The sequence below is a fragment of the Staurois parvus genome, unplaced genomic scaffold, assembly GCF_062004578.1.
Source record: "Staurois parvus isolate SC_StPar_1 unplaced genomic scaffold, SC_StPar_1.0 ptg000375l, whole genome shotgun sequence".
Taxonomy (NCBI): domain Eukaryota; kingdom Metazoa; phylum Chordata; class Amphibia; order Anura; family Ranidae; genus Staurois; species Staurois parvus.
In genome coordinates this window covers 594,665-620,542 of record NW_028318171.1, presented here as the reverse complement: position 1 = coordinate 620,542, position 25,878 = coordinate 594,665, and the positions used below count along the sequence as shown (strand labels likewise).

The following is a 25,878-nucleotide window of genomic DNA, read 5'->3' as shown; positions in this document are numbered from 1 at the left end:
TGCTTGCTATAGGGTATATCCTGCATTGCACCTCAAAGATTAAGGAGAATTTCAGTGCTCTGGCACTCAAAATATTTGTGGTAATTATTTTTTTTCAGATAATACACTCTAATGTTTGTGTTAAGACAAAACCTACTTTGTCCCCTGACCCTTTGGCCTAACTAAACTCTAACCAAAACATTTCTCTGAAATAATACACTATATTCATGATAAAACCTGCCTCATCTCTTCACCTTATATTACAGTTTAGCTAAGTTGCTTACTTATTGTCCAGCCAAGGTATATTTGTGGCTATTGTTTCACAATACATGCCAATGTTTATTTCAAAATAAAACCTGCCTTGTCTCTCACTTCTTTGTTGCGGCGCTACCAAGCTGCTTACATATTGTCAATTACTGTGCAATATTTCAGGCTATAATCTCATAAATAACACACTTTAATTTTTATTGCAAGATAACACCTGCCTTGTCTTTATCTATTTGTTGTTTATTCAGATGCTTCTGTACTGTGCTGAAGTTAGGTACCGTAGTTTCCTCCAAAAGCATACCTCAAGTGTATATCTTGAATATTTTGGGAATAATCAGGGATATGGGGACGGGAGGAGATTTGGGGAATTACGTTTTATTAAACGTCATGAAGACAATGCACTGTAGTTCTCCAAAAAAAAAACCTCACAAACTATACTAATAAATATTTTTGCTACTGGCTAAATTGGACTAAGTTGGGGGCTTTAGCTTTATTTTTTGTAAAAGTAAACTTTCCTATAACTTTTAGATTTGTAGTGGCTACTATTTCCACAAGTCAATTCAGACATATTACCGTTCAATAAAATCAGGTGTTGTGGCCAATGCTACCTAAAAAGATCATTTTTTTGTAAGTTGAAAGGAATCAGATTGTGGAGCCCCTGAGAATTGTAGTGTTCCAAACCAATTTTACAGCTTAGAGGCATCACCCAAGCATGTAATTTAAAGGATTGGTGCTTTTTCCATGTCCCCCATTGAAATTGTAATAAAAAGACCCTTTCCCTGCTGTATGGTATTTTTAGAAAAGTTTCTTAAATGTCATATATGTCTATATTAGAGTGCCTAGCTCCCTGCACCTTGCAAAACAATTGGCCATAATTTAGCAGCAGGATTCACCCCCTACAGTCTTGAACTGAGCAGATTCAACTATCTTTCCTAAGTTGTATCCAGCTTGTGTGGTCACACCGGTTGACATCTTATAAAAGGTACACCCCATCTGGATTTGGCCAATATTATAATGTAATGGGTCTGATTTATGACATTGTCAAGTGAGGCGAAATGAAATGCAGGCGGATTTAAAAAAATGCTTCTTGTTCACAATGTGTCTATTAAACACATTACTTTCACCTTACTACAGATTAAATTTTACCCCATTTTGATAAACCAGGCCCTTACAATAGGCATACTTTTAGTAATTCCTTCTTTTGTTTATTTTGGAAGCCAGAAGCCTTCCTCTTTTATTCCTTTCTTTACTGCCCTGGAAACTTGCATTGTTCACATGAAGAGAATATATTTAAATTGCAATGAGAATATGGGAAGTCAGGCGTCCCACAGACAAAGCTGCTTTTCCTGACGTCAGCTTCAGCAGTAATGTTTACAAAGTATGAGCAAAAGTAACTTTAACACAATTCCATAATATCTAAGTGTGGTCATAGTTCTTTTAGTACAGTATATCTATATCTGTATGATAATATATTATGGCTGTAAGTTATGAGATGAGATATATTATGGGTGATTTTGCTAACTAAAGAGCAAAAGAATATTTGTATTACATAATTGTTTGTTGTACAGTAGTATACAGTGCCATCTGTAGGTTACCTTGTAGAATACTACATGGCTAATAGAGCAAAGGTAATACTTTTTTCACGCAATGGAGTAGATTTACTAAAATCTGGTGCAACTGTGCATGGTAGCCAATCAGCTTCTAACTTCACCTTGTTCAGTTAAGATTTAACAATAAAACCTTTAAGATGATTTCTATGCAGAGTTGCACCAGATTTTGCACTTTCCAGTTTTAGTAAATAAACCCCAATACATCCATTCTAAACTCTACTGTGATTCTAATGTCTTATCATTTTTACATTATACGTAGGGATGAGCGAATCGAACTTGGCGAAGTGGAATAAGTTTCGAATATTAGGAAAAATTCGATTCGCGCCGAATCCGAAAATTAGCATACTTCAGATGCGCGAATCGAAATTTTTCCAAAAATGGCGGCGACATGTGTGGCGATGGAGCGGGGATCTCTGGGAAGGCGCGCAGACAAGGCGCGCTGACCCATAATGCATTCATTCATGACATGTGATCGCATTAGCCAATCAGCAGCCAGCCAGCACTGTGTAATGGTGGAGCTATAAATTGCGGCCATCTTACAATTCTCCATTTGCCTCCGGTCATTCAAGAGAGACAGACCTCTCTGTAGTAGGGACAGAGTTAGGGCCACAGATACTTTAGGGACACAGAATCGTTACTTAGGGACACAGAATTGTTACTCAGGGACACAAAACTGTTACTCAGGGACACAGAACTGTTACTCAGGGACAGACACAGAATTGTTACTGAGGGACACAGAATTGTTACTGAGGGACACAGAATTGTTACTGAGGGACACAGAATTGATACTCAGGGACACAGAATTGTTACTCAGGGACACAGAACTGTTACTCAGGGACACAGAATTGTTACTCAGGGACAGACATAGAATTGTTACTGAGGGACACAGAATTGTTACTGAGGGACACAGAATTGTTACTGAGGGACACAGAATTGTTACTCAGGGACAGACACAGAATTGTTACTGAGGGACACAGAATTGTTACTGAGGGACACAGAATTGATACTCAGGGACACAGAACTGTTACTCAGGGACACAGAACTGTTACTCAGGGACACAGAACTGTTACTCAGGGACAGACACAGAATTGTTATTGAGGGACACAGAATTGTTACTGAGGGACACAGAATTGTTACTCAGGGACAGACACAGAATTGTTACTGAGGGACACAGAACTGTTACTCAGGGACACAGAACTGTTACTCAGGGACACAGAACTGTTACTCAGGGACACAGAATTGTTACTGAGGGACAGACACAGAATTGTTACTGAGGGACACAGAAGTGTTACTGAGGGACACAGAATTGTTACTGAGGGACACAGAATTGTTACTCAGGGACAGACACAGAATTGTTACTGAGGGACACAGAATTGTTACTGAGGGACAAAGAATTGTTACTGAGGGACACAGAATTGTTACTCAGGGACACAGAATTGTTACTCAGGGACAGACACAGAATTGTTACTGAGGGACACAGAATTGTTACTGAGGGACAAAGAATTGTTACTGAGGGACACAGAATTGTTACTCAGGGACACAGAATTGTTACTCAGGGACACAGAATTGTTACTCAGGGACACAGAATTGTTACTCAGGGACACAGAACTGTTACTCAGGGACACAGAATTGTTACTCAGGGACAGACACAGAATTGTTACTGAGGGACACAGAATTGTTACTGAGGGACACAGAATTGTTACTCAGGGACAGACACAGAATTGTTACTGAGGGACACAGAATTGTTACTGAGGGACACAGAATTGTTACTGAGGGACACAGAATTGTTACTCAGGGACACAGAATTGCTACTCAGGGACACAGAATTGTTACTCAGGGACACAGAACTGTTACTCAGGGACACAGAATTGTTACTCAGGGACACAGAACTGTTACTCAGGGACACAGAATTGTTACTCAGGGACAGACACAGAATTGTTACTGAGGGATACAGAATTGTTACTGAGGGACACAGAATTGTTACTGAGGGACAGACACAGAATTGTTACTGAGGGACACAGAATTGTTACTGAGGGACACAGAATTGTTACTGAGGGACACAGAATTGTTACTCAGGGACACAGAACTGTTACTCAGGGACACAGAATTGTTACTCAGGGACACAGAAATGTTACTCAGGGACACAGAATTGTTACTCAGGGACAGACACAGAATTGTTACTGAGGGACACAGAATTGTTACTCAGGGACACAGAATTGTTACTCAGGGACACAGAATTGTTACTCAGGGACACAGAACTGTTACTCAGGGACACAGAATTGTTACTCAGGGACACAGAACTGTTACTCAGGGACAGACACAGAATTGTTACTGAGGGACACAGAATTGTTACTGAGGGACACAGAATTGTTACTCAGGGACAGACACAGAATTGTTACTGAGGGACACAGAATTGTTACTGAGGGACACAGAATTGTTACTCAGGGACACAGAATTGTTACTCAGGGACACAGAATTGTTACTCAGGGACACAGAACTGTTACTCAGGGACACAGAATTGTTACTCAGGGACACAGAACTGTTACTCAGGGACACAGAATTGTTACTCAGGGACACAGAACTGTTACTCAGGGACACAGAATTGTTACTCAGGGACACAGAATTGTTACTCAGGGACACAGAACTGTTACTCAGGGACACAGAATTGTTATTGAGGGACAGACACAGAATTGTTACTGAGGGACACAGAATTGTTACTGAGGGACACAGAATTGTTACTCAGGGACAGACACAGAATTGTTACTGAGGGACACAGAATTGTTACTGAGGGACACAGAATTGTTACTCAGGGACAGACAGAATTGTTACTGAGGGACACAGAATTGTTACTGAGGGACACAGAATTGTTACTGAGGGACACAGAATTGCTACTCAGGGACACAGAATTGTTACTCAGGGACACAGAACTGTTACTCAGGGACACAGAATTGTTACTCAGGGACACAGAACTGTTACTCAGGGACACAGAATTGTTACTCAGGGACAGACACAGAATTGTTACTGAGGGACACAGAATTGTTACTGAGGGACACAGAATTGTTACTGAGGGACACAGAATTGTTACTCAGGGACAGACACAGAATTGTTACTGAGGGACACAGAATTGTTACTGAGGGACACAGAATTGTTACTCAGGGACACAGAATTGTCACTCAGGGACACAGAATTGTTACTCAGGGACAGACACAGAATTGTTACTGAGGGACACAGAATTGTTACTGAGGGACACAGAACTGTTACTCAGGGACACAGAACTGTTACTCAGGGACACAGAATCGTTACTCAAGGACACAGAATCGTTGAATTAAAGAGTATGTCAGACAACACGCAGAGGAGTGTCAGAGGAGGCCATGTTTTAGGAGCGAGCAGACGTGGCAGCAGAGGAAGGGGTCGAGGCAGCACTAGTCGCAGCCAGAGGCCAGTGCTCCCGGTGTCATCCAGCGGTCGTGTCTCCACCGACAACCCTGCCGTCATCGATTGGTTGGCTCGGTCGTCTTCCTCTTCCCAGGTCACCTCTGACACCTACAGCCAACGGTCGGTGGGTACGTCAGACACAACCGTTAGTTGGCATGGCCCGGGAGCAAGCCCACTGAAATCACGTGTCCTCGACCTGCCCCTGTCCTTTGGTGTTCCCTCACCAAGCGAAGTATCGCATGCTGTGGGCTCAGCCCCACTGTACAGTGAGGAAGAGCTAACAGAGGGCGGTCAGGAACGGGGGGAGACATCCGCCTCTTCAGCAGCCAGGCGAAGAAGTAGTGGCGAGGAGAGTGGCTCGGTAGCCGGTCTAGAGACAGGTCTGTCTCCTGACCCACACGCAGCCGAGGGGGCTAGTAGTGAGGCGGAGACCCTAATTGATGATGATTAGGCTGATCGCACTTGGCAGCCTCGTCGTCATCAGGCTATTGCTTCCGCATCATCAGGAGAAGAGGGTGCCAGCTTGGCAGCGAGCAAAACAGTCGGTGGGTTGCCCAGGAGGCAGCAGGGTCGCAGCAGTGTCAGTGGAGGCAAACGGCCACGGAGTAGAGCACCAGCTCCACTGCAGCCTACCACCACGGCCAGTAGTGGTGCCGGTGTGCACGGAGGAAGTAGCAGTCAGCCAGTGAGGAGTAGCGGGGGCAAAGTTTCCTACTCGGCGGTGTGGCAATTTTTCGTCAAGCCGCCCGAGGAAGTAAACGTAGCCGTATGTTGACTATGGGGCCAGAAAGTCAAGCGTGGCCCATGTCTCCATCGCCACACTCTGCCATGTGCCACTTTCAGGTCTCCTCACACTGCTGGTGTGTTCCATTTTGTCATAGGGTGCTGGCAGATTACGGGCCTCCCATTGCTGCTGCCAGACCCGTAATCTGTCATGGGCCCCTGTACCGCCTCCTCATGCTGCTGCCAGGTCCAGAGTCTCTCATGGGTCCCTGTACGGCCTCCCATTGCTGCTGTCTCCATCGCCACACTCTGCCATGTGCCACTTTCAGGTCTCCTCACACTGCTGGTGGGTTCCATTTTGTCATAGGGTGCTGGCAGATTACGGGCCTCCCATTGCTGCTGCCAGGCCTGTAATCTGCCATGGGCCCCTGTACCGCCTCCTCATGCTGCTGCCAGGTCCAGAGTGTCTCATGGGTCCCTGTACGGCCTCCCATTGCTGCTGTCTCCATCGCCACACTCTGCCATGTGCCACTTTCAGGTCTCCTCACACTGCTGGTGTGTTCCATTTTGTCATAGGGTGCTGGCAGATTACGGGCCTCCCATTGCTGCTGCCAGACCCGTAATCTGTCATGGGCCCCTGTACCGCCTCCTCATGCTGCTGCCAGGTCCAGAGTCTCTCATGGGTCCCTGTACGGCCTCCCATTGCTGCTGTCTCCATCGCCACACTCTGCCATGTGCCACTTTCAGGTCTCCTCACACTGCTGGTGTGTTCCATTTTGTCATAGGGTGCTGGCAGATTACGGGCCTCCCATTGCTGCTGCCAGGCCCGTAATCTGCCATGGGCCCCTGTACCGCCTCCTCATGCTGCTGCCAGGTCCAGAGTGTCTCATGGGTCCCTGTACGGCCTCCCATTGCTGCTGTCTCCATCGCCACACTCTGCCATGTGCCACTTTCAGGTCTCCTCACACTGCTGGTGTGTTCCATTTTGTCATAGGGTGCTGGCAGATTACGGGCCTCCCATTGCTGCTGCCAGACCCGTAATCTGTCATGGGCCCCTGTACCGCCTCCTCATGCTGCTGCCAGGTCCAGAGTGTCTCATGGGTCCCTGTACGGCCTCCCATTGCTGCTGTCTCCATCGCCACACTCTGCCATGTGCCACTTTCAGGTCTCCTCACACTGCTGGTGGGTTCCATTTTGTCATAGGGTGCTGGCAGATTACGGGCCTCCCATTGCTGCTGCCAGGCCCGTAATCTGCCATGGGCCCCTGTACCGCCTCCTCATGCTGCTGCCAGGTCCAGAGTCTCTCATGGGTCCCTGTACGGCCTCCCATTGCTGCTGTCTCCATCGCCACACTCTGCCATGTGCCACTTTCAGGTCTCCTCACACTGCTGGTGTGTTCCATTTTGTCATAGGGTGCTGGCAGATTACGGGCCTCCCATTGCTGCTGCCAGGCCCGTAATCTGCCATGGGCCCCCGTACCGACTCCTCATGCTGTGACGTTGCAACAAGGTGGAATTCAACCCTACATATGTTAACCGCCTTTACAAACAGCGAAAGGCCATCACCGATTTCCTGATGTTACAAGCGGATAAAGGTACTCCCCTGTGTAACTTAGATGTCAGCCATTGGCAGCTCATGCATGACACCTGCCGCTTGCTCAGGCCCTTTGAGGAGGCCACGCTATTCGTGAGTCGGCAGGACTATGGGATGAACGACGTCATTCCTCTGTTGCACGTCCTGGAACAAATGCTGTTAACAATGGCTGGTCAGGGTGCGGTAGACGTGGCGCACAGATCTCAACGCCACATGACCCCTGTGGGGGCAGGACAGGAAGAAGAGGAGGAGGTAGAGGAGGACATTGGTGCTCAGGAATTATTGAGTGAAATGGGTGGTTTTTCCACTCAGCGGACAGGAGTGGAGGAGCAGGAGCATCTGGTAGAGGAGGAGGAGGAGGAGACAGAGGACCCAGACGCACCGTGGCAGTATGCTGTGGAGATGGTGGCAGGGAGTCCCTCGCATTCCTTGGCACAAATGGCCCATAGCATGCTCGGTTGCTTGCGTAGCGACAGCCGAATAATAACCATCAGACAGAGGGATGACTTTTGGCTGTCCACCTTGTTGGACCCTCGCTACCGTTCAAAAATGGTGGCCTTTTTCACACCTGCTGAGAGGGAGGCCAAAATAACGTACTATAAAAACCACCTATGTAGTCAGTTGGTCTCTGCCTTTCTGCGCCAACGTCCATCCTCAGACACTGTGGGCCCTGTGAGCTCGCGTTCCGCTGCCATGGCAGCAGGGGAGGGGTGGGGTGGTAGGAACAGTGGCAGCTCCACCAGCAGCGGCTGCCTCAGTCTGCAGTCGATGATGAGTAGCTTTCTTCACCAGCGCAGTGAGGAAACTACTAACCAGCCGCAGCAGCAGCAGCAGCATCAGGTGGACCTGGAGCAGGACCTCAAACAACAGGCTTGGGCCTACTTGGACAGCACCCTGCCAACCGAGGTAGACAATCCCCTTGACTACTGGGCAACGAAACTTGACCTTTGGCCCCAACTAGCTGAATTTGCCTTTGAAAGGCTGTCATGCCCGGCCAGTAGCGTGGCATCGGAGCGCGTGTTTAGTGCGGCAGGAGGTATTGTAACTCCGCGGAGGACACGACTGTCCACCCAAAGTGTGGAGAGACTCACGTTTGTGAAAATGAATCAGGCGTGGATTAGTCTGGATTTCAAACCACCAGTTCCTGACACAACTGACTAAATCCGCCATGAATCATGCCCCAAACATGTTAACTCTGCCATGTGCCACTTTCAAGTCTCCTCACACTGCTGGTGGGTTCCATTTTGTCATAGGGTGCTGGCAGATTACGGGCCTCCCATTGCTGCTGCCAGGCCCGTAATCTGCCATGGGCCCTCGTACCACCTCCTCATGCTGCTGCCAGGTCCAGAGTCTCTCATGGGTCCCTGTACGGCCTCCCATTGCTGCTGTCTCCATCGCCACACTCTGCCATGTGCCACTTTCAGTTCTCCTCACACTGCTGGTGGGTTCCATTTTGTCATAGGGTGCTGGCAGATTACGGGCCTCCCATTGCTGCTGCCAGGCCCGTAATCTGCCATGGGCCCCCGTACCGCCTCCTCATGCTGCTGCCAGGTCCAGAGTCTCTCATGGGTCCCTGTACGGCCTCCCATTGCTGCTGTCTCCATCGCCACACTCTGCCATGTGCCACTTTCAGGTCTCCTCACACTGCTGGTGGGTTCCATTTTGTCATAGGGTGCTGGCAGATTACGGGCCTCCCATTGCTGCTGCCAGGCCCGTAATCTGCCATGGGCCCCCGTACCGCCTCCTCATGCTGCTGCCAGGTCCAGAGTCTCTCATGGGTCCCTGTACGGCCTCCCATTACTGCTGTCTCCATCGCCACACTCTGCCATGTGCCACTTTCAGTTCTCCTCACACTGCTGGTGGGTTCCATTTTGTCATAGGGTGCTGGCAGATTATGGGCCTCCCATTGCTGCTGCCAGGCCCGTAATCTGCCATGGGCCCCCGTACCGCCTCCTCATGCTGCTGCCAGGTCCAGAGTCTCTCATGGGTCCCTGTACGGCCTCCCATTGCTGCTGTCTCCATCGCCACACTCTGCCATGTGCCACTTTCAGGTCTCCTCACACTGCTGGTGGGTTCCATTTTGTCATAGGGTGCTGGCAGATTACGGGCCTCCCATTGCTGCTGCCAGGCCCGTAATCTGCCATGGGCCCCCGTACCGCCTCCTCATGCTGCTGCCAGGTCCAGAGTCTCTCATGGGTCCCTGTACGGCCTCCCATTGCTGCTGTCTCCATCGCCACACTCTGCCATGTGCCACTTTCAGGTCTCCTCACACTGCTGGTGGGTTCCATTTTGTCATAGGGTGCTGGCAGATTACGGGCCTCCCATTGCTGCTGCCAGGCCCGTAATCTGTCATGGGCCCCTGTACCGCCTCCTCATGCTGCTTCCAGGCCCGTAATCTGTCATGGGTCCCTGTACGGCCTCCCATTGCTGCTGTCTCCATCGCCACACTCTGCCATGTGCCACTTTCAGGTCTCCTCACACTGCTGGTGGGTTCCATTTTGTCATAGGGTGCTGGCAGATTACGGGCCTCCCATTGCTGCTGCCAGGCCTGTAATCTGTCATGGGCCCCTGTACCGCCTCCTCATGCTGCTGCCAGGCCCGTAATCTGTCATGGGTCCCTGTACGGCCTCCCATTGCTGCTGTCTCCATCGCCACACTCTGCCATGTGCCACTTTCAGGTCTCCTCACACTGCTGGTGTGTTCCATTTTGTCATAGGGTACTGGCAGATTACGGGCCTCCCATTGCTGCTGCCAGGCCCGTAATCTGTCATGGGCCCCTGTACCGCCTCCTCATGCTGCTGCCAGGTCCAGAGTCTCTCATGGGTCCCTGTACGGCCTCCCATTGCTGCTGTCTCCATCGCCACACTCTGCCATGTGCCACTTTCAGGTCTCCTCACACTGCTGGTGGGTTCCATTTTGTCATAGGGTGCTGGCAGATTACGGGCCTCCCATTGCTGCTGCCAGGCCCGTAATCTGCCATGGGCCCCTGTACTGCCTCCTCATGCTGCTGCCAGGTCCAGAGTGTCTCATGGGTCCCTGTACGGCCTCCCATTGCTGCTGTCTCCATCGCCACACTCTGCCATGTGCCACTTTCAGGCCTCCTCACACTGCTGGTGGGTTCCATTTTGTCATAGGGTGCTGGCAGATTACGGGCCTCCCATTGCTGCTGCCAGGCCCGTAATCTGCCATGGGCCCCCGTACCGACTCCTCATGCTGCTGCCAGGCCCGTAATCTGTCATGGGCCCCTGTACCGCCTCCTCATGCTGCTGCCAGGTCCAGAGTGTGTCATGGGTCCCTGTATGGCCTCCCATTGCTGCTGTCTCCATCGCCACACTCTGCCATGTGCCACTTTCAGGTCTCCTCACACTGCTGGTGGGTTCCATTTTGTCATAGGGTGCTGTATGGCCTCCCATTGCTGCTGCCTCCACCGCCACACTGTGGCTCCACACTCTGGTTTTGGCCCCGTGACTGCCCAAATGAGTGAAGTGTGCGGTGATTCTAAGATCGACAGCACTCATCTGCATGTCATACTGACTGACAGTATTATTTCTCTTCCCCAGCAGACTCCAAGGGCATTTAAATTAAGGGTACAGTGTTCTGCACTAATATAAAGGCTCTCTGAAGCCTAGAAACACCCTTTTTATAAGTTAAATTCGCAGCGAATATATTCGCATCGAATCGAATTTATTCCTCGAATTCGCCGAATAAGCCGAATCGAATTTTTGAATACTTCGCTCATCTCTAATTATACGGTTATTACTAATATCTGTTCCTTATTGCTGTATTAAAAAATATAGATATATAATAGCTATACAGTAGTTACAAAATAAAAAAAATGTATTGCTGTATTAAAAAATATAGATATATAATAGATATACAGTAGTTACAAAATAAAACAAAATGTATTGCTGTATTAAAAAATATAGATATATAATAGATATACAGTAGTTACAAAATAAAACAAAATGTATTGCTGTATTAAAAAATATAGATATATAATAGATATACAGTAGTTACAAAATAATAAATCGGTATGTATTTGTTTACTGGTCTGTTTTTTGTCAGGAGCTCTCTAGAGGTGAGGTATACATGTCAGAGTATTTGTTCATGTCAATGGGTGCTGATATCTTTTGTTTTAGAATGCACACCAAATGCAGGTCAGGAAAATCCCTTTTGACTTTAATTGAGAAGCACACATTTGAGATCAGAAGTTGTGTTTGACCTGCTTTGTGTTGTGCTGCATTTCTTTGGATGCAGCATGTTCTACAGAGAAGCATTTGAACTGCAAACAGCAGGTAAATGCAGTACTAAACCTCCAGAAATACTTATTTCCACCTTCCAATAATGCCACGATAACATCCCTTGCTGGCCGCTGTCATCTTCTCCCCAACTACATTTTCAACCTCTAGATTGGTCAGTGGTGGAATGATGTTATATGTGCACGGGAATCAGTCATTCCAGCAAGAGTGTGCTGGGAATGCTTGCTGAGCTGCGCATGTGCAGCTCAATGTGCATTCTATAGACGATTAGGACCAGGCAGGTAAGTGTTATTACAGAAGAAACAGACAAGAGCTGCCTGCTCATTTTTTTTTTTTAATAAGTATAGTTTCACTTTTAAAGCAGCCTATTCTTGTCAAACCCTGCTTTTGCTATTCAAACGTATTGCATTTGAATAGCAAATGCAGTGTTTAAAAAGAACGCCCGTCAATAGTCAATATAATGTGACTCCTATGCTAAACTGACAGTTTAAATAAAAACTGTGCCTGCAATAATGAAAGTAAATAGATACCTTTCCTGCTGACCCACAAATAATCAAGTGTGAAACGACTCAAAGATGTGGTCAAGAACTAAAGTTTGGTGATGTTATGGTGGTGATGTGCTCAGCTTCTCTGTGTATACTTGTGCAATGCACATTTGTTTTGTATTTTCTAACAAAGCCGTTTGATAAAGCTGCATGGTTCCACATGAAACTATCTTTTTTGGGGAACTCTTCTCCCTATGCACACAGGTGAGTGTAACATGTTTATTATTCAATAAAAACATTTTGCGTTTAATAACGCTTTAATGTCACTTATTACTTTGGTAAATCAGCCCCAGTTTTAACTCACTTCACTTTAGTAAATCAGGTCCAGAGTGCGAGCATGGGATTCCATAAATGTTGGGTGACCGGATGCTTATTTGGAACATACTTATGTGCAATAAATATACAATGTACATTATATGACAATAAAACAATCATTTGAGCAACAGTACAAGAACACCTATGGCAGAACAGCTAAACAGTATGCATTTCTAAGCAATGTGGCTGAACATTCCTAACTAAAGCAGCATTGCCTTATTTTGCCAAAGTGAGTACCATCCATGGTCATGGAAATAACTGCCACTTTTTGTCCTAGGGAATGTCCTGATGTAAAGTAGTATGTGCTCCCTGAAATGTGAAGCAACATGGAATAGTCCATAGCACTATTCCCCTTGCAAAAGGAATGTACCAGACGTTGGAATGCATTTCATGTTTTCTAGCAGTGTACTTCTGGGTACATTTTTGGCTCCCCTATCCTGGGATCCATGCTTGTAGGGATAGAGTCCAGTCACCGCTAAAAGTAAAGGGGTGTTGTCAGTCCTGGGGTGTCTTCTGTTTTCACTCCAAGACCATCATCCTATAACATAGCAATTTGTCATCAACATCAGATTTTCTCCTTAAATTCCTGATGTCATGTATAGGCCCATCCATCACTTTAGAAGGCAGCACCTCCAATACATTGTTGGCCTTTGGCAAAGGCCCTCCCATCAGGAAAGGTGTGCAAAGAATACTGCTCACCAAACTATCTGGCAATGGTGTGGTTCACATCGTAGCATTGTATCCTAACATTCAAGTTTTCCTGGGCTGAAATAATCTCTTCTACGGTGGTTTTCCTGTCTCTGGACTTTCGTCCAGGGGCGGACTGACCATCTGGAAACTTGGGCACTGCCCGAGGGCCCGGGGTCAGTAGGGTCAAGGACACCTGGGCCCCATGATCCCCTATTGCCCGGGGGCCCCATGAGTTGTCAGTCTGCCCCTGCTTTCGTCCTTTGGTAACATTACGCTCCACTTTCATATCCACGCTGACACTGTACAGTGGTTTCTGGACTATACAGTATACTTTTTCTACAGCAGAATGATAGAAAATAATATCTTCACTGGACACCTGATATCCAGCATTCTGTCCATTCTGCCCATTACCTAGAGACAGCAGAAATATTGTCATGGGATTTATTAGGCTTCTTCTGATGAGAAACATTGAACAATCCTCTGTTTTAATGGCAGGCAGCTGTGACATTTTCAATCACATTCTGTCCCAACTTTCCTACATTGCAACTATTTGATGCCAATTGATAGGAATTAACCCACTCATCTAGTTACTAGCGATCAGCATATGTAACTCTTTAAATAAGATGTAAACCCAACATTTCATATTCTTGATATGTGCTTGCTGTACAATGCACTTGTATGACAAAGCATCTTGTTCTCTTTGTCTTGTTTCCTTTGGATTAAATACCTGATTTTCCTGCCAGTGCCTCTGCTTTTCTTATAAAAGTGAAGCATGCCAGGCATCAGAGAAAAGCGTGGTCAATCCTCTGTGCCGGGAACTCCTCCAATGATGAGACTTCTGCTGACACCCCCCCCCCCCCCCGGGCTTTTCACTGGGAAGATGGGTGTATTGCTGTTTCTCCTCCCCTGGCTCTTATGCAGAGGAAAGAGTAATCACTTATGAAAAAGGACAAAAAAAAGTGTATATGATGTTTTTTCATACCTATACACAATGTGTTGTCCTGAATATTAAACTGAAAGGGTGGTTTTAAAAGGTGAGGGTTTACAATCACTTTAACTGCTTGCCGACTGCCATATAGCAGAAATACTGGTACAGGGAGGCAGGGCTGCACAAAATCACATATATATATACGCAGGGGCGGACTGACAACTCATGGGGCCCCCGGGCAATAGGGGATCATGGGGCCCCTGTGTCCTTGCCCAAACTCAAAAAAGCCTATGAAAAAGGTACCAGGGGCATCTCATGGGGCCCCCTACTGACCCCGGGCCCTCGGGCAGTGCCCGAGTTTCCAAATGGCCAGTCCGCCCCTGTATATACGTAATTCTGCATTTCCAGGTAGGGGGTGGGTACCGATGTTGATCACCAGGTCCCAGCCGGAGATTCTCCGCCGGCACCCAGTGATCACGGAGTATCACTGACAGGGGAGAGACCTGTGTATAAACAACACAGGTCTCTCTCCTGCCAGCAGTTACATGCTGCTGTGTATTTCTCTGCACCGCAGAGAAATATACAGCAGTATGTTTCCCAAGTAAAACACACACAGCACACTTAGTAAAACATCACACAATTAACCCTTTGATCGCCCCAGATGTTAACCCCTTCCTGCCCAGTGCCATTAGTACAGTGTCAGTGCTTTTTATTAGCACTGATCACTGTATTAGTGTCATTGGGATGTCAGTGGCAGTTAGTCAGTCCCCCCCCTCAGTTTCAGAAGTTCCACAGTCCTGCTATAAGTCGCTGATCACTGCCATTACTAGTATAGAAAAAAAGTTCCAGTATTTTGCTATAAAACATCCATTAAAAAATCAAATTTCGTCATAAATTTAAGCCAAAATGTATTCTGCGACATGTCTTTGCTAAAAAAAAAATCCCAATACGTGTAAATTAATTGGTTTACGTGAACGTTATAGCGTCTACAAATGGTGGCATATATACTGGAATTTTGTTTTATACTAGTAATAGCGGCGATCAGCGACTTATAGCGGGAATGCGGCGGGCATTCTGACACTGGGGGGAACTGACTGCCACTGACATCTCCAGTGACACTAATACAGTGATCAGTGCTAATAAAAAGCACTAACACTGTACTAATGACACTGGGCAGGAAGGGGTTAACATCTGGGGTGATCAAAAGGTTAACAGTGTGCTGTGTGTGTTTTACTTGGGAGACATACTTTGTATCTCTCTGCTATGCAGAGAAACAAAGCAGCATATTCATGCTGATAGGAGAGAGATCTGTCATTTACACACAGATCTCTCCCCTCTCAGCCCTGGCGACGTTCACCGAGTCCCGGCCAGGAATCGCTGGTCAGGACCCGGTGATTGACATATCCAGTAGCCAATAGTGGCACGGGTAGGGTGGCGCACGTGCGCCCCCTACCCAGAAATGCAAAATCATGTGTATAATTACGTGATTTTGCAGTGGAGCTGCCCTGTAGCAGTATATCTGCAATGGATCGCCTCTTAAGTGATTAATAAATGATGTTTTTGGTAATGCACTAAGTCGGTGCACCCTTTATTACTACTGACACCAACCTTTGCCCTGACACCATCCTCAGCTCTACAGACACTGACCACTTTTAAAACGGCACTAAACCGCCTTAACATTTTCAGCTAAGGAAGCTGCCATCTTAGCCTGTTTGATCTGCAACTGCCATTATGCTGCACGTGATCAGTTATGACTCCAGCCACTTGATGGTTTGACAGTGTGCCTGAGAGCACAAGCCAATGTGAGGTACATTCCCAGGAGGAACGGAGTCTTTGGCCTTGGTGAAATAATGTGCAGCTTCCTTCCCCACAGAGTAAAACACAAATGTGGGAGTCCAACCTCTTTTGGAACCGCTATTCACATTGCCCAGACCCCGTATTACAGTGCAGACCCTAGTACAGAGTATCATAGTAGTCTCTCATACACATCAGCCCTCAACCCGTCTCACTGCACTCTTGCCGTCACTCTACCCTCCCTCTGCCAAGACCAGTAAAAACTCCTTTGTATACACTCGAGGCCACGCCCACTCTTTTCTGTCACGTGTCATGACATCACGTCCCGTCCACCTCCAGGCCCCTCTATTCTCTACCGTAAAGTAACTTCTGAGAGTCTCGTTCGGAGTGTATGTTAGGGGTTTAGCGGCCGGCGTTAACTGTCCGCTACTTCTGGCTCCAGTACGAAGTGCCCTGGCGGATTTCTCCGAACAGCCGGCTGACGACGAGGAGGGGAGGTGAGCCCAGATTATCAGCTTTTTACATACACCTAGTTAAACCTCTTCCCCTTCGTTATCCCCCATTATTCATTATGGTTTGTTCTAGAGCTATGATAATGCCGTATGGAGCAGTCCAAAGTAAGCGGGTGATAGGGGGGGAGTGCAGAGTGTATAGCAGGTTTTCTCTTCATTATGGGCCTCCTGGACTGTCATTGTGGAGAATGGCAGAGTTGGTTGTGTGGGTTTTGTGCTTAGATATGGCAGGCCCCCTGTTCTAATATGTAGCCTGACTAGGTCAGAGTCAGGAAAGTGCTGGACATGGACTTCTGTACATTCAGCAGCTAAAGAGGAACTTCAGTGAAATGAGGAAAACAAGGACAGTGGAAATAATGCAATGAGATGACTGCCGTACAGTACATAATGGCACATGCAGGCCATCACATACACACTGTATAGTACACACCATCATATACAGACCATAACATACACACTGTACAGTACAGGCCAGCACATACACACTGTACAGTACATAATGGCACATACAGACCATCACATACAGACTGTACAGTACAGGCCAGCACATACAGACCATCACATACACACTGTACAGTATATAATGGTACATACAGACCATCACATACACACTGTACAGTACACACCATCATATACAGACCATAACATACACACTGTACAGTACAGGCCAGCACATACACACTGTATAGTATATAATGGTACATACAGACTGTACAGTACATAATCGCACATACAGATCACATACAGACTGTACAGTACAGACTGTACAGTACGGACTGTACAGTGCAGACTGGCACATGCGGGCCGTACAGTGCAGACCGGCCCATACGGGCCGTACAGTGCAGACCGGCCCATACGGGCCGTACAGTGCAGACCGGCCCATACGGGCCTTACAGTACATGCGTTTTTCTAGGAGAGACCGCTGTAGTGTATACCTGTCCATAGTAATGAATGGCTGTACTTGGGTATACGCTGTGCTTGTGTAAACTTATACACAGGCATAGATTGCTGGATGCACCAAGTCTTTTCCATGCCCCATTTCCACAAGCACAGTGTATACTAGCACACAGCCATTCCCTACTGTGGGCCGATGTACAGTGAAGCTGTTTCTCCCAGGTGCAGTAATATGTCGTTATTTGTCCAGGTGTCTAAGGCCTAAGGGCAGTGTATTCATTTTTAAAATTCTAAATCTCCGTGCCACCTGCTTTGTTGATTTGCAGCAATATCGCACACATGCATACCCAGTGCATTAGCAGGGATTTGTTCTATGTATATGTTGCCATAGTATCTACAATGTGTAAACATTATGATTCCCCAGATAGAGCACTGTGTGCACATGCGCAGAATTGGCAGTGAGTGGGCTCCTGCTGCTCTTGGGGTTGCCTGAAGACTTTTGTTACTTTCATATCTTAGGAGCCTGCTTTCAGTACAGGCTACATCAGTCTCACCTAGGGATGAAATATGGAAGTAGAGATTGGGGCGGCTTGGAAAACAAAGGGAGATTTAATAAAGCAGGCCCTATTTACCTGTCTTTATCAGGTATGTTAGTGGATGACTCCCGTAAGCTTCCTTTCACAAGATGCAGCACTTCTAGAGAGACGGAAGAAATCTCTGACTCAAAACATAAAATTGCACACAGCGGAGGGCACCATCTAAGTGCATCATTAAAAATTTTATTGTATGATAAAAACAAATTGTCAGCTCACATGAAGTAAGTTTGTGATGGCCTGTTGAACATCAGGACATCCAGAGAACCCTGTAGCAGAGGCATCAACTTGCAGGATTGTGCAGCACTATTGCCAACCAGGTGGGCATAGGAAGTTCAGAGCACTTTCCGGTCAAGAGGAGACTCCAGAGGAGCCCAAGGAATGATGGCAGAGGACATCCTGGGAGTGTGGCTATGCATTTCAAGGTGTTCCTGACTCTTTGTCAAGCCTCAAGGTTTTTCTGGTGTCTCCTCTTGACCACTAAGTGCTCTGAGCTTTCTTTGCCTTCCTGGCCTTAACAAAGTTAATTTATGTGAGTTGCCAATTTGTTTTTATCATACAATAATAATAATACAATAGGGCAGCACAGTGGCTAAATGGTTTGCACTTCCACCTGGCAGTACTAGGGTCGTTGGTTCAAATCCCAGCCACGGCACCACCTGCCTGGAGTTTGCATGTTCTCCCTGTGCCTGCGTGGGTTTCCTCAGGGTACTCCGGTTTCCTCCCACACTCCAAAGACATGCTGGTAGGTTCATTGGATCCTGTCTAAATTGTCCCTAGTATGTGTATGTATGTAAGTTAGGGACCTTAGATTGTTTGCCCCTTGAGGGTTATGGACTGATGTGAATATGCAATATATATATGTAAAGCGCTGCGTAAATTGACGGCGCTATATAAATACCTAGAATAACTAATAAATGTTTTAGTGCTGCACTTAGAACCCTCCCCTGTGTGTGTTTTTATGTTTAACAATAAAGATTGTACAGTGGAAGCTCAACCAGAGGCTGGAAAATATAATACCATTGCAGTGGGGGCCCCCATACTGCAATGGCTAAATGCCTATTAAATCTAGGGGTTACAGGGATAGGGAGTAATACCTTATTCCTCACTGAAGCAAGCATCCTCTATCCATGTAGCTGGTCCAGTGCTACTCTTTACGCTGTCCTCAACCAGGGTTGCACGCTTGTCTCATCCACAAACAATGCAGGGTTAATAGCCCTGTGTTGTTTGTGATGGCATGCTTAAAAATTAAAACTTTACGCTGAAAACTGAACAAGATACCCCTTTAAGTATAGGGGATACAGGGATAAGGTGTAATACTTAAATAGGAGCTTCACCCTGGAAAAAAATTGTCAGCAGCTACAAATACTGTAGCTGTTGACTTTTAATAAATATGCACTTACCGGTCCAAGGAGCCAGTGCTGTCCTGGTTCTTTACCAGTCTTCGGATCCCCTGCGCTGCCATCTTTGATGTGGGAAGCCAGCAGTGACTTCCTGGTGCTTCACAACTGGCTTCTCAGTGCACTGCACATGCGTGAGTAGTACTGTGCTTTCTCAATGGACCAACAGCCTCCTGGGACCTGTACTATGTCTCAGGAGGTTGCAGGGGGGCTAGAGGGAGCGAACTTCCACTTGCATTGCCTAGGCAAACTCGCAGCTCTCCAGCTGTTGCAGGACTACAAGTTCCATCATGCCTCTGCAAGTCACACTTGTAACTGTGAGTTGTGTAATGTTGCAATGCCTCATGGGAAATGTAGTTCCACAACAGCTAGAGAGCCGCAGGTTGCCCACCCCTGGCCTAGGCGATCCAAGCTGAAGTGGAGTGGGTACTTGTCAGAAATGGATATCCTGCTCCAGGAAAGAAAGCAAAAAACAGTCAATAATAGTAGAAGAGATGGAGAGGAAGACGAAAAAAAGCAAAACTTACCTTTTTAGGTAAAGTTTTGCTTTAACTTATTCCTGGCTCCAGCTGGCTTCTTTCATCCATGTGACCAGTCCAGCACTGCTGCCTTTCTATGGCATTGTCATCCACAATCGCATGCTTGCCTCCTCCACACCTGGACCACCAGAGACTTTGAAGCCATCCAGAGATGTTAATACTTTGCCATGGTTTCAGCAACAAAGAGTGGCATAATGATGCTCTCATTGCTAAAGCCATGGCAACCATGATAAAAACACATCCCACCAAATCTTTAAAAGCACTTATCTAACTAGGACTTCATTGCTGAGCTGGTCTAATGCAGGCCATAGACTGGTTGTTTATCAGCCGAATTTTCGTCCGAAAGAATAATCAGCCGATATTCACACCGTTAGTGGGGCAATTTCGTCGGCTGATTTTCTTTCCTTCTCGTTTCTTTTATCGGTCATGCTGGAAAATCTACAAAAAATGGCCAATTTTTATAAGCATTTGTGGCAACAGAACGACCGATTTTTCGTTTTTCGGCCGATAAACGACCCGTCTACGGCCTGCATATGGGACAAAGCTAAAGGAGCTGGCCACAGATGACAAATGTATATAAAATGATGGCTCTGGCTTTGGGCAATGGGTTACAAACCAAGCTGATTGAGTAATAACTAGCCTAAAGAGGGATGGGTAAGTGGTTTTACACCATATGTACATTACTTAGTGCTGGCAGTTTATTGGGTGGGGGAGCTGCTTTGAAGGAGGGGGTGATCGTTATATAAAGGTCTGCTTTAACATTTGCAGTGGAGATTTTGTTCTCTTTTGAATTGTCCTGTGGGAGAGATCCTTTGAGAGTTTATTGTTAAAGGCCGTGCCAAAAAGGAAACGTGTTTGTAAATAAGCTAAGGAGGGAATGTTGTTGTACTGAGCACCTGAGTGACTTGTGAATTCCAAAGCCCCACTCCAGACACAGGGTTTTTTTTTTCCTTATTATGCTTAGCGAGAAAGTCAAAACGTGTTTATTTCATGTGCTTATATAGCGCCGTCATTTTATGCAGCGCTTTACATATATATTGTACATTCACATCAGTCCCTAACCCTCAAGGGGTGTACAATATAAGGTCCCTAACTTACATTCATACATACACATACTAGGACCAATTTAGACAGGATCCAATTAACCTACCAGCATATCTTTGGAATGTGGGAGGAACCTGGAGTACCCCGAGGAGAACATGCAAACTGCAGGCAGGTGGTGCCGTGGCTGGGATTCGAACCAACGACCCTAGTACTGCCAGGCGCAAGTGCTAACCATTTAGCCACTGTGCTGCTCATGAGTTGAGGATTTACTGCTTTTTGTGTCCCCACTGGGAAGATTTTCCCCTACTTATTGCCCCTGTGACACCAGTAGAAGAAATGGGGATTCATTGACCTCAACTAGACAGGAAGACAGTGGTGCTCTAAGGCTAGGTTCACATCTGTGCGGGTGGTGCCGCTGCAGATCCACACAAAAATCCGTGCAGCTGCACCACCCACACAGAGGAGAGCAGACCCGCAGGCGGGTGCCATTAATTCTAATGGCATGCTGCCCGCGTTGGAAATTGCAACCATACTGGGAACTGAGGTTCCCGTGTGGGCTGCGTTTTCAGAAGAAGTGCGGGGACTTCTTCCCTGCGGGGCACGGGAGTTCATTCAAATGAATGGGTGCTCATGCCCGCACAGAACGCGCACCACAGGAATGCAGATATGTAAAGCAGGGGTCTCCAGACTTTTGAAACAAAGGGCCAGTTTAATGGCCTTCAAATTTAAGGGGGCCAGACTTTGGCCAGTGGGAGTAGAAAATGCCCTGGAGATGGAGGAAATAAACAATGCCAGAGGCTTCCTTGGTCAGTGTAAGTAGAAAAAAAATTAAATGATTGGAGAAATTAGTTGGCTCTGAGGAAGAGGCAAGTCCTTGAAACGCATCTGCCTGTTGGAGAACCAGAGTCCCCATCACGGATGCACACTTAGTGCGAATCGGACCAAGCTGTTCCTATACGATGTACCTTTGACTGTTTTGTCATTTTGTGAGTACAGTACCTACTTTTATCATTTAATAAATACATTTTTTAAAGTAATGCACTAGGTCGGTGCGCCCTCATTTTGTTTTTCTCTATTCAGTATATTTGGACTTCCCCGGTCATTTGAGGGCAAGAAGTCATGCATATTCAAAGAAATTCTTGATGTGGTCCCATCCTTTTGGAGTCCATGCCTAAGTGCAGGAGTATTTGGGTTTGCCATTTCTTTACAATTGGAGAAATAGTGCCCCACCATTGGTGTCACTGGGAGAGTTAGTTGCCCATCTTTGGTGTCAGTGAAAAGAATAGCGCCTTGTATGAATGGAAAGAATGGTGTCCCAAGGGCTGGATAAAGGCAAGCAAAGGGCCACTGTTTGGAGACCCCTGCTTTAAAACTACATTCACACGGTCGATTAGGGCATACAGCAGATTTCTGTGTAAGAGTCATAGGTGTGTGCGAACGGTTGCAGCTGGAAAGTCTGTACAAGGCAATGACAGGCTGACAAGTGCTGCATCTGTTCGCTTGTATCTGCATACCTTGCAATTACTTGGAGTTAGGGACAAGTGTTTTACCCTGGACCTAATCTTTTTGTTTCCAGGGTCTCTTATCCCCTCCCTAACTCACAGGTAACCACCTGATGTCCACCATTTTTTGTAGGGTCTCAAAGCCTTTACCTTTTGGACCAAATCTACTTGAGGGGCCAATGGCCTGCTGCGTCTCTAGTAGACATACCTGCAAGTTATCTAGATGTCTTCCTAACTTTTATTAGAGGGTGTACTGTATAGTTAGGGATCTGTAGATTACGTATTAGATACAGATTGGTCATGAGTATCTTTACAGTATGTCCCCTATGTGTGCTGGTTTAGGTATAGACCCTAAAGTAGGACTTTGTAGTATCCCCTTTGATACAGATATAGTTTTGGACAAGGTGGCATATAAGGAACTAAGCCAGGTCTTACAAAAGTGTCCCTTAAATAATCATGCTATGGTGGGTTGCAGAGAGATTCTCTGATATACTTGCATGCCTCCAGGGTGGTGGTTTTTCCCTTAAGTGCTGTGGAAAACAGGCCATACATTCACAGTATTGCATTACTCTGCTGTCTTAGAGCAGAACAGGAGTGTGGCCATTACAGACTGCAGTTTATGCATCTGGTCACTCAGCTGTATACACACAGGATTGTGTGTGCAGGGGTTTTTATGCTAAGGTAGATTAAAAGTATAATTATTTTTTAAAGTGGTTGTAAACCTTTACATATACCTAGTGAAGTGACTAGCCTCAGGTGATACAGAGAAATGAGTGAAATCCTCCTACATACGTTGTACCTATTTATTTGCAACATTCTCTTCTCCACAGCCATTCAGAATACTGAATTTTTAAAGCTTGTCAGAGAGTTCAGAAAAAAGGGGGCGAAGAGCAGAAGTTACACTCTGCAGAGCTCAATGAGCAGAGCTCTGAGAGCTGATTGGAGGGAAGGGACCCCCCCCTCCACACAGCTCAGAGCGTTTCAGAAGTGACTTGCTGAAAGCAGAGAAATGAAGCGGCAGACAGAAATGACTCTTAATGTTCTTAATGGGGACAAGTAAACACAATAGATGGTTGTGCTTTGTTCATATTTCATGTCTGAGGTTTACAACCACTTTAAAGGATACTTACTACCATGTACCATTCATCCTCCAAAATATCTGTAAATGCCAGTTTATTTTAACAGTGTCAATTGTCATCAATTTAGAATGCTACCCTTTGGAGCTGTTGTGGGCCCCAATTTTTCACAGAGATTATGGTGGAGGCAGCTGCCTGTCTTAAAAATCGAGGTCATGTTGTGAAACAATATTTCTGCAAATGCTGGCGAGGAGATCAAATATCGCTCTCAAATAACAGAGAATTGAATGTAGTTTGTGAAGAACAGACAGCACATGTACTTCTAAGAAGAGACTTTATGATCTTTTTGGAGTCGTGATCAACAGGAAGGTGAAAGAATCCCAATTCTTCAAAATCTAGGATGGCATAAGATCCTTTATGAAACAAAAACCTTATCCTATTGCATTGACCTTTACTGCACTAAAAGTCTTGGACAAACCAAAACTCTAGGAAGAGGAGTCTTTCAGAGAGAGAACCTCAAGACCCCAAGCAAGCAGAAAATTAGGAACTTCCAGATTTGCAACAACAAAAATATATTTAGGACTTCTCCGATCTTAAGCTGTTCATGCATTTCTTTTTAGTTTCCTTTGGGTTATTTGGAATAATGTGAAGGTAAAGGAGTATGAGGGAGGACGTAGGAGGACACAGTTTCACTGAGGTGCTGTCGTGAAGGAAAGGATAAGCCTCATCTTTCTAGCAATCATTAACAAGTGTAGTAGAGATGTTGCTAGGTTCTAACATTTACTTTAATAGTTGAAGACTTCTTTGGAATGTGTTCTTGTTGGTACCACTAATTTAGGGATATTTAGATATGCAAACTTTGTTTTCTAGGGTCTCTTTACAAATATGTCTCTGATATGCATATAGTGCATTGAGAAGTGTATGAATTAGGCAACTCAAGAAGGGGATTGTTGCAATAAAAAAATGTGTATACTTTAAAGTGTTACTAAACCCACAACAGTAAAATCAGTCTGTATATGCAGTAAAGCATGCTTGTTATACTCACTGTGGCACCTAATGGGTTAATCCACATTGTGTAAAAATGCTGTTTGATCCTGACTTCTCTGATCCTCCCCTTCTTCCAGGGTCCCCCTCTTATCTCCTGATAAGACATATCAGTGAGGAGGTTTTTTTTTTTTTTTTTGGGAGGTTGCATGTGATCAGCACAGGGCCAATCGGCACAGTCCAGACAGAGGTCAGGGTTCCTGCATCCTCCTGGAGCAAAATGAAAACTCCTCCTACAAGCTTTAACCTGTTCTTCTGGACACTGATAGAAGTCACAAGCCTGCTCTAACTACTGATGAGAAAAGGTATTTAGCAGTTTATATTTACTAAACTAATTACACTTCCATGTTGTGTGTACTGTGAGAGACCAGATATAGTGAATGCAGGATCCTGGGTTTAGTAACACTTTAAATGCCATATTGTTAGGCTAGTTATACACACTTTGTCTTGGGCAATCAATATGTTATCCCATCCACTTTAAACAGTGTGGGTGCTACACTGCTAGCTATTGTATTCAGACAGCTGCAACACCTGTGGCTGTCTGAATACCCCGATCAGTGACTGCATCGGCTGACAATTTTCCAACTTGCTCCTTTTGATTTTCATATCAACTTTTGTCAATCAAACCATCCATATCCCAAATTGTGTCCAATTCAGCAGGAATCATCCAAAATTTGAGCTGTGTATGGCCAGATTTATGGTAGTCCTTTTCTTTATATATATATATTTTTTTTTTTTTTGCATGGTTTTTTTAAGGTTCATTCTGTTTGTTTGTGTGTGTGTTTTTCCAGTATTTTTTGTTGAGCATGTTCTGTTGTATCTTTTGACTCCTGAAGTACGGTATATGCTGTACATTATACAATATGACAGTATACAAATAGACAACATGGCAATATACCGTATGCATATTAATTGAATTGTCTTTTAAGTTTCACGTATTGGTCTTTCCATACTGCAGTCAGTCTTCGCTGTTATTTTCTGCTTGTAGTAATAACTATGTACAGAACCTGATACAGAGCTCGTAGGTTAAGTAAAAGATAAGATCATAGGTCTATAGTACTTGTGCATGTATGTTAACACTTTCACTGCTACTGCCCTGAGAGCCCCGTCACACCAGTAAGTACAATCTACTGTGG

General features: G+C 45.9%; 1 protein-coding gene across 2 annotated transcripts in view; it reads left to right on the top strand.

Moving 5' to 3' along the window:
* The first annotated feature begins 16,450 nt into the window (after window positions 1–16,450).
* Window positions 16,451–25,878, top strand: part of LOC149456119 (serine/threonine-protein kinase 38) — a 62,432-nt gene continuing 53,004 nt past the window's right edge. For both annotated transcript variants that reach the window (XM_089685412.1, XM_089685411.1), the window contains exon 1: window positions 16,451–16,635. The gene's annotated coding sequence lies outside the window, so the exon portion shown is untranslated. The remainder of the gene's footprint in view (window positions 16,636–25,878) is intronic.